This window comes from Tupaia chinensis, unplaced genomic scaffold, assembly GCF_000334495.1.
Source record: "Tupaia chinensis unplaced genomic scaffold, TupChi_1.0 Scaffold000578_2, whole genome shotgun sequence".
In the NCBI taxonomy this organism is placed as follows: domain Eukaryota; kingdom Metazoa; phylum Chordata; class Mammalia; order Scandentia; family Tupaiidae; genus Tupaia; species Tupaia belangeri.
This window is the reverse complement of record NW_006160094.1, coordinates 7,903,920-7,912,555: the sequence shown is the minus strand read 5'-3', so window position 1 is coordinate 7,912,555 and position 8,636 is coordinate 7,903,920.

Below are 8,636 nucleotides of genomic sequence, written 5' to 3'. Positions count from 1 at the left end.
CACACTGTATAGTGACTCAATCATGCACATTACAAAATAATTTTCCAATTCTAGTTCTTAGAATTATTTCCATCCCTCTTTCTGACCCTCTGTCCCTTCCCACCCTCCTCTCACACCACCTCCAGTGTCCACAATTGTCCTCCATTCCCTTCCCACCCACACTGCATTGATCACACAATTTCCTACATAATCTAACTACTTTCAATAGTGAGTTCACTCATTACTACTAAGAAAACCAGTTTTAACTTAAATCAAAGAAACGCCAAGGAACTTTGCTTAAAGTCAGGAAACAGGTTAGGATTCTGTTCAAATGGCAGGTGCATGAACCTATCAGTCTCATGTACTTTATCGTCTGTTGTGGTTCAATTTTCCTGATTAAATTCTGGGATATAATATTCAACTCCAGACTTGTCCCTATGATTAAGTTGGCCACTTTCTTAGTTTTTGAACTCTTATTTCTGTGTGTCTGTATTTAATTGTCCTGATACAGCACACCCTTGAGAACTTCTTGGAGATCTGGTCTGGTGCTGGTAAATTCTTTCAGGTTTTGTTTATCTGAGAATGTTCTTGTATTTTCCTCCCACCTGAAAGATAATCTTGCCAGGTACAGTAAGAGTTTATTTTCTTATTGTGGGGACCTCAGGAAGACTAGAAGTCTTCGTTTCCTGAGTTTATTACTCAAAGCACTAACCCTGCCAGGCAATCCTCCAGAAAATCATTTACAGGGCCGGTTTCTGCTTACTCTTTTGGTCTGAAAAGTCACCTCTAGGAATGGATTTATTGATTTGGGGCCCAAGACCCGGGGTTCTGCCCTTAATTACCCATAATACTGAATGCCAGCGACCGACGGGCCAGGCTGGGCATGGAGCTGCCTTGACCGTCTCCCCCTGAGTTTCCTGGATTTTCTCCTTGAGTACCTTTCAGGAGCTCGGCCTGGGTAAGGACAGCAGGCGTTTTGAGAGAACTCTTGTCTCGGACACAGTGGGCAGCTAGCGCTCCCAAGGGAGGTTTCTGATGCCAGAAATGCAGGCTGCCTCTCAGCGAGCCAAGACTGCTGCTTAGGGATCTGAACCAGAAATCCTTCGGGGATACGGAGGCATGAGTAGCTCCTAGTCTGCCAGGGACGTAGCTTTCCATTTGGACAGTGATGTTGAAGGCTGTGAGGTAGCAGCAGGACTCTCCCCCCTGAGAGCTGCCATTTATTCCAGCCAGTCAAGGGCCAGACTGGAGGGAATGAGGTTTCTGGCAGTCCGGGCGAGGAAGTCCTGCCCGCAAGGAGCCCTTGCTGAAGGACCCGCGTCCGCAGCCTCTGTCCTATCGGCCTGGTTCCCAGCCCTGCTTGAGATTGCCTTGGCGTCACACTGGCCTGGCTGTCTAAAGGCCACTCTGCAGGGCAGTACCCTGTTGTAACCCCATGGGCGCCCTCCAGCCAGCCCTACATTCTGCCATCTGCACGGCCCCTTCCCATCCAGCCCCTGCCTGTCTGAGCAGAACACGGGGTAGAAGGCGCCAGGAGTATCAGTGCTGTCCACTCAGTACCTCTAACAGTTCCACCAAAACTGGCATTGGAGGGTCAATAAATGGCACAGTGGATAAGGTGCTGGACTCCCACATGGTCAACCATGGTTCAAGTCCTGAACCTGGTGGCTTGAAAATCATGCCAGGTGTGTGTGCATGCATGCCCAAAATCCCAGGAGGGGACTGAAGGAGAAAGGATTGTGGCATGGCTACCTCCCCTGGAGGGTGACTTCTCACTTTCTGTCTCTCCATCTCTCTCCTCTCTGCAAGCACACAGTCCCTATAGTAAAAACTTAACCACAACAACATCAAAGAACAAACTGATGAAGTGTATTTTAACTGAAATAAAGAGCAGTTGCTAATAGTCCTTCCCATGCTTGTGGCGCTTTTCCAGTTTGCAGAGTTTTCACACGATTGTCACTTGACCCTCACATGCTCCTGCGAGTAAGCAGACACCAATATTCCTACTCCCCTTTGGCAGATCATCAAGCCCACCGGTTTGTTCGAAGGTCATGCCGTTAATGAACGACGCTCCCGGAATGCAGATTCAGGTCTTCGTGTCCTGCATCTACAGACATTTCGTAGGATTCTTGGTGTTCCTTTATCCGGGCTCTTCCTGCGCCCTGGACCTGGACCAGGTCAGGAAGATCCCAGTGCGCTGCCTGACCTGGAGCTCCAGTCCGGCCTCGCCTAGATTTGGTCTCTCGGCAGATTCGCCTGTGTCTGTGGATGAGTGCTGGCCATTTCCAATGTGCGGGCTCATTGTGTCCGGGTGGGGAGGGGTACTGACTTGCTCGCTTACTGCACCAAGCCAGAGCCTCTGCCAGCCCTCAGCCCACGGGGTCTCCTACAACAGCGCACATGCACTGGGAGGGGCATTGGACAACCTCAGACAGTGCATCTGGTGCCAGTGACGTGGCCGGGTTAGAATGAAGGAAAGGAGTGACTCCTGGCTGTGTGGGAAACTGCATAAAGGAGGAGGTTCCCAGGACATGCCCTCTGCTTCTTCCCATCTCTTGGCTCAGCTGCATCCAGCAGGAAAAGAAGCAAGAGACGCCAGGCACAGACCTGCCCCACTTCCTCCCTGGCCTGGACAAAGCCACCAGCAGGGCTTGGTCCCAGCCTCTTCTCCCCTCACAGACGTCATTGTCACAGCGCTCCCATCTGGCGTCTACCTGCAGGTCCTGGGTGAGGAGGGACTTCCGCAGCAGCGGGCCCTCCAGCAGCTGGCTGGGCCTTCTGGTTGTGCGGTACCACGGGGGAGTTCCCATCATCCCAGGATGGGGTGGGTGGGGAAGTGCTGAGAAAGTCTCCAAGCAGAATGTATTAACATTCACAAAGATTTAAAAATAAATATATACCATCTGGTATTTTGGGGACAATGAAGAGGGGCTGGGTTTGGGAGGAAGATGGCTATGTGGTGCGGAAACAGGCTCTGCAGACAGACGTGAGTCACGATGAGGCTCGGGCTTGTGTCGTTCATTCTGAAGCCCTGAGCCGAGCAGACCTGGGAGCAGAGCTGGACGGTGGCCAGGCCAGGACACTGGGCATTGGGGGAGCACACGGGCAGCCTCTTGGCTCGCCCCCAGGAGCAGAGGGAGAGTGGGGACCCGTACCACCTGGTGTCTTGCCATGGGGAAGCCAGGATACACTGGACTTTGCTCCAAGTTGGTTGGTTAAGTACACACTGAAGGGAGACGACTTGCCCAGAGACAGGAGGATGGGAGCACCAAGTCTGGAGCTGTAGCGTGAAGCGAGTACATCCACGTGCAGCATCTGGACTGGTGCTTGTGTTCTACGTAGATGGAATACGTTGTTGGGGACTTCCAGGTCCGATGGAGAGTTCAGGGCAAAGAAAGCCAGCGTCCCAGAGCAGACAGGTCACTAATGACCTGCGGCACAAATGCGTTAACACAGAATCTGTTCTGCAGACATGCAGACAGATGACAGACGCAATCACAGTGGCGGGAACATACTGCAGACCAAATTCCAGCCCACGGTAAGCCCGCTAGCTCGTACCATTTCAGACTCTGACTCACACCTGCCTGGGACACTTGGGCCACCAGCCCTTGAGAAAATGTAAGGGAGAACCATTTCCCACTCCACATTTAGGAAAGTGACCTCATTCAAAACACACTGAGCACCTACTCTGGTATAAAACAGTCTGAAATGTGCTATTGGGCTTCAAATGAAGTAAAAGAGGTGGTCCTGTCATTAAGAATCTGATAACCCCACTGGGGAGCCAAGGTCGACTCTAATTCAGATGAAAGTGTGGTCTTCCTCTTCTTGAACAAGAATCTATAATGTCACCCATTTCCCTGTCCACCCAGACTTTAGAAATTTAGTTTTAAATTTAGAGCCTAAATACTGCAGCAACTCACTTTTCCTCAGGGGTCCTGGATTCCAGTTTTCATTACAGTTGTTTGTTTTGTAAAATTACGTATGCTATTGTGATATCACAAACCATTCTGAAGAGCGTGGGGAATCAGAAGGTCAAAAGACTAACACAGACCGGGGCGAAATTGCCGCACAAGAAAACGACAAGTGGAGTCTCACAGAATCTTTGAGGCAAGGGGACACAGAAGCGCCGGAGACAGCTGCTCTCTGGATGTAGCACTCCTCTGGGAAGCTCCAGGTGCCCAACACACTTCCAGATTGTTCCACTGTGTGTCAGCGATGTTGGACCATTTTTAGACTGAACAGAAGTCCACCTCCCGTTAACCCTCCTCTCCTGAGCCTGCTTCTGGCCCATGGAGTGACGCAGGACCAGCCACGTGCCTCTTCATTTGACAGCCCTTCAGCTATCTGCGGCCAGTGACCGTGCCCTTCGGAAGTCTTCGGGAACCAGGCCCCCCGCCACGCAGGGCTCAGGCCCCTCTCCGACCTCTGTGGGTGGACTCCAGTTTCTCAAGGTCCCTCATGAAACCTCATGCCCTGTGCAACAGCCGGTGGTACAAACGTGACCTGACCAGCACCACGCACCTCAGGCCCGTTGCTCCGGGGACATCAGGTGGCCTCTGAGCTGTGTTGGCTGTTCTAGCAACTGCTTCCCGAACGAACGGGGCTCTGACTAGCCTGTGGCTGAACCCCTCCCCCAGCTTTTGCACCCCGTGATCACATCCACACCGGGCCTCTGCGGAGCGATAGAGTCTCCAACCAAAATCACAGCCATCACATTTGTTCATGATGGAACCTCAATGTACTGGTTTTAACCCATCATGTCAGGCAAACCATTTTTAAAACTTATCCTGTCAAGTATAAAATAGAAATAAGTTTTAATCTATTTCTTTCTTTTTTTTAAAATTTTTTTGGAGAGGTTTTTGCTATAGGGTGTGTGCACTCGCCAGACAGACAGAGAGAGACAGAGAGACAGAAAGCGAGAAATCATCCCCCAGGGGGCTGGCCACGCCACAATCCCTTCTCCTCTCAGGATCTTGGGCACACACGCACATGCGCCCGGTGTGAGTTTAAGCCACCGGGTCCAGGACTCAAACCGCGGTCGACTATGTGGGAATCCAGCGACATAGCCATTATGCTAACTGCTGGTCCCGAGTTTTAATCTATTTCTATTAGCTGTCTTTCCTAGTTTTCTGTCATCTGCAAATTTAACCAGCCTGCCTTCAGACAACAAGCTTACTAATGAAATGAAGTGTGACCTTGAACTAGTCTTTTAACCTCTGTAGGCCTCAGCTTCCTCATCTATAAAGTGAGGAGGCAGGGAGTGACCTCCGAGTTCCCAAGGAATTTCAATATAGCTTATATAAATTTAAATGGACTAGCTGGTAAAAGACTGGGAAGGGGGAAAAACAGACTCTCCCTTTCACTCATGGCAGAAATTAGTCAAGTAAATGTTCTGTGTTCAAATACACAATGTCAGCTTTAAACCTCAGGCATTCTCTGAAGGAAATAAACTCTGAAAATAGCATAGTACGTACCTTCATTTTAACTAGACAGAGTTGGTCCATGACCTAATAGTTCAAAAAGCTGGACCGGCAGTTGGCATAATGGCTATGTTGCTAGACTCCCATGTAGTTGACTGCAGTTCAAATCCTAGACCCGGTGGCTTAAACTCACTACAGGCGCATGTGCGTGTGTGCCCAAAATCCCAGGAAGAGAATGGAGGAGAAGGACTGTGGTATGGCCATCCCCCCTGGGGGGGATTTCTCACTTTCTGCCTCTCTTTCTGGCAAGCACATGCACCCTCTCCAAAACAAAACAAAGCTGGGTTCCATATAGTTGACAGCAGTTCAAATCCTGGCTCCAGCAGCTTGGAAACACACAAGGTTTGTATATTTCTCCATTCCAACAGGGTGTTGACCATGTCCCATTGGGGTGTTTTGTCTCTCTTCGGTGAGTGCACACGTTCCCCAGCAAAATTAAAATAAAAAAATTAGACACTTGGGCCAGCCTGTGGCATTGTGGATAAGGCAGCTGGATCCTACATTGCCAGCTGTGCAGTTCGTATCCTGTACACTGCAGCTTGAGAAGCAGGCCAGGTGCATGTGACTGCGTGCCCAAATCCAAAAGGGAGGGGGACGTGGAGGAGAGTGGGTTGTGGTGTGACGGTGCTCTATGGGTGGGGGTACTTTCTTGCATTTCTTCTCTCTCTCTCTCTCTCTCTCTCTCTCTCTCTTTTACAAGTACACATGCCTTCTGGCCAAAAAAAGAAAAAGAAAGAAAAGAAAATTAGACATTCAACTTTCACATAATTCTAGTCAGCAGAAGAGAAAAGATGCAAAAATGTACAGGTATTTTGTCATTTCATTGCAATAAATTTAGTTCCTAAATTCAGTATGTTATCTAAAACTATTTAATGAAATTAGTCTTACACTCTCTTTAATGAAATCAATGTGAAATACTACTTTTAATATTCAGAAAATTACTCAAGAGAATGTTTGAAACACCTATAGCCACATTGTATCCACGTCAGTCAAAGCCTTTGACCCTTGGGCTGGGTCCACAGCTTAGCCGGTAAGGAGCCAGATCCCACGTGGCCAACTGCAGTTCAGATCCCAGGTTTGTTGGCTTGAGAAACATGCCATGTATGTGTGCATGCATGTCTCAAGTCCCAACAGAGTAGAGAGATGGAGGAGGCGGCACTGTGGTGTGACCATGCCCCACGGGAGGATGCTCCTTCCTTCTCCCTCTCTCCCCATCTCTCTCTAGACAGTGTACACACCATCTGACAATTAAAGAACAATGAAAATCTTCAGCACTTCAGTCAAGGGAAAAAACTTGTGGCCCGATCTCATTTTACAAGCTACTAGAAAATTGTCAACAGAAGTATAATAGATCCCCTTTTTCTGTCACACTTAGCTTTTTCAGTGGAGCCCTTCAACGGCTTGCAGGGCTCTGGCAGGTGGCATGGTGGTTAAGGGCTCTGGATGCCCACATGGCTGACTGTGGTTCGAGTTCTGGACCTGGTGGCTTGCTTTCTCACTCCTCCCCCCCCCAGGTCAAATTAAAATAAATAAATGAAATAAATAAAGATAAAATAATTTTTTTAAAGGCTTACAGATAGAGCCCACCAAGTGGCAAGGCAGTTAAGACAGATGGATCTGACATGGCTGACCAGGTGGCTCAGACCTAGACCCAAACCTGAAAAACATGTCAGGTTTGAGTCTGTACGTGCCCAAAATCCTGAGAGGAGAATGGAGGAGAAAGGATTGTGTGGCCAAGTGAGGGATCTCTCACTTCCTCTCTCTCTGTCTCTCTCTGATGAGCTCATGAGCCCTATAGCAAGTTAAAAAAAAAGAAGAAAGGAAAAGAAAAAATGGGAAATAACTCAAATATGACTGTATCATAACTCATAATAATTCAATAAAATTTTGATCCATTCATATGATGAAATATTGTATAACATTTAAGGTGCTTTAAAGAATCCTCAAAGGAGAAATTTTTCAGATATTTTAGGAAAGAGAGCAGGATACAATTACATATATGAGAGGTTTTCAAAACATGAAAAACGTGTATCATAAAAAAAGTATGCATACATTTTAATCGTTTTTTGCACCAAAATAAATTTGTACTTTAATCCCATTTTCACAAAAATGTGTGCATGTACTAGTATATATGCTTTCATTTCAACTCGCTGTAATGAGAAAGCGAAGAGAGACAAGGGAAGCATGACCCTCCCGGGCTTGCCCTGGCTGATAGATGCTTTTTATTCCTTTACGTCTGTATATTTTCAACTTTTCCAGAATAAACACTTTATTTCCTTTTAAAATAGGGGAAAGAGATACAATCAGTAAACGGGAGTCGGGAGGAATTATCAGAGGTTCTGGACACCGGGGAAGTTCTGAACAGCCGATCAGGCCTCAGCGTCAGCGGCGGGAACTCGGGCTTCACGGTCGCCAGATCCGTAACCTTACAGGAGCAACCTCGCCCTTATTCTGGGTGCTCCGGGTTTTAACCCGAAGCAGTGATGTAAAATCTTACAGGCCGAAGGATGACTAAATGGCATGACTCCTAAGAAGCCCAGGCGCATCGCGACGTTGGAGCTGGGCAGAAAGCTGTCCCCTCCTCTGACCCCGAGGCTGGAGCCGAACCCTGAGGATCTGCAGGTGGCAGAGGCCGAGGCGCTGAGGAGTGCAGGGCGGTCAGGGAGGAGCCCCGGTGCTGTGGCGCCTGCTCACAGGGGTGGCTGCGGGATGGCAGGGACCCCACCGCTGCGAGTGGTGATGCGGTCCAGGAAAGTCTGCAAGGAGAGCGCCCTCTCCGAGTCGGCCGCGAGGGTGGACTTCAGGTGGACTCCATCTGACCAAGGACCCTCGGAGACCATGTCACCCCTGAGGCTCCCTCGCGCTGCCATGCCACCACTGCAGTTAGCAGGCGCTGGTCCACCCGCCCTGTCACTCATCCTGGGCAGAGTTCGGCGTGTGGGAAGCAGGGGTTGCTGCGGGTGAGGGCTCAGGCTCAGCCCTGGACGTGCCCAGCGGGACGCGGCGTGCCCGAGCCCCCTCGAGGCTTCTGCAACCTGGCCCGAGAGCCCAGCGGACCCTGCAGGGCGGTGGTCCGCGCCTTTGCGGGTGTGGTCGTCTGGCCTTCACCTCGGTCGGTGTTTCGCTGCGCGTCCTTCCCGATGCGCGGGGTCCCCACGCTCAGAGCCAGCGGCTTGC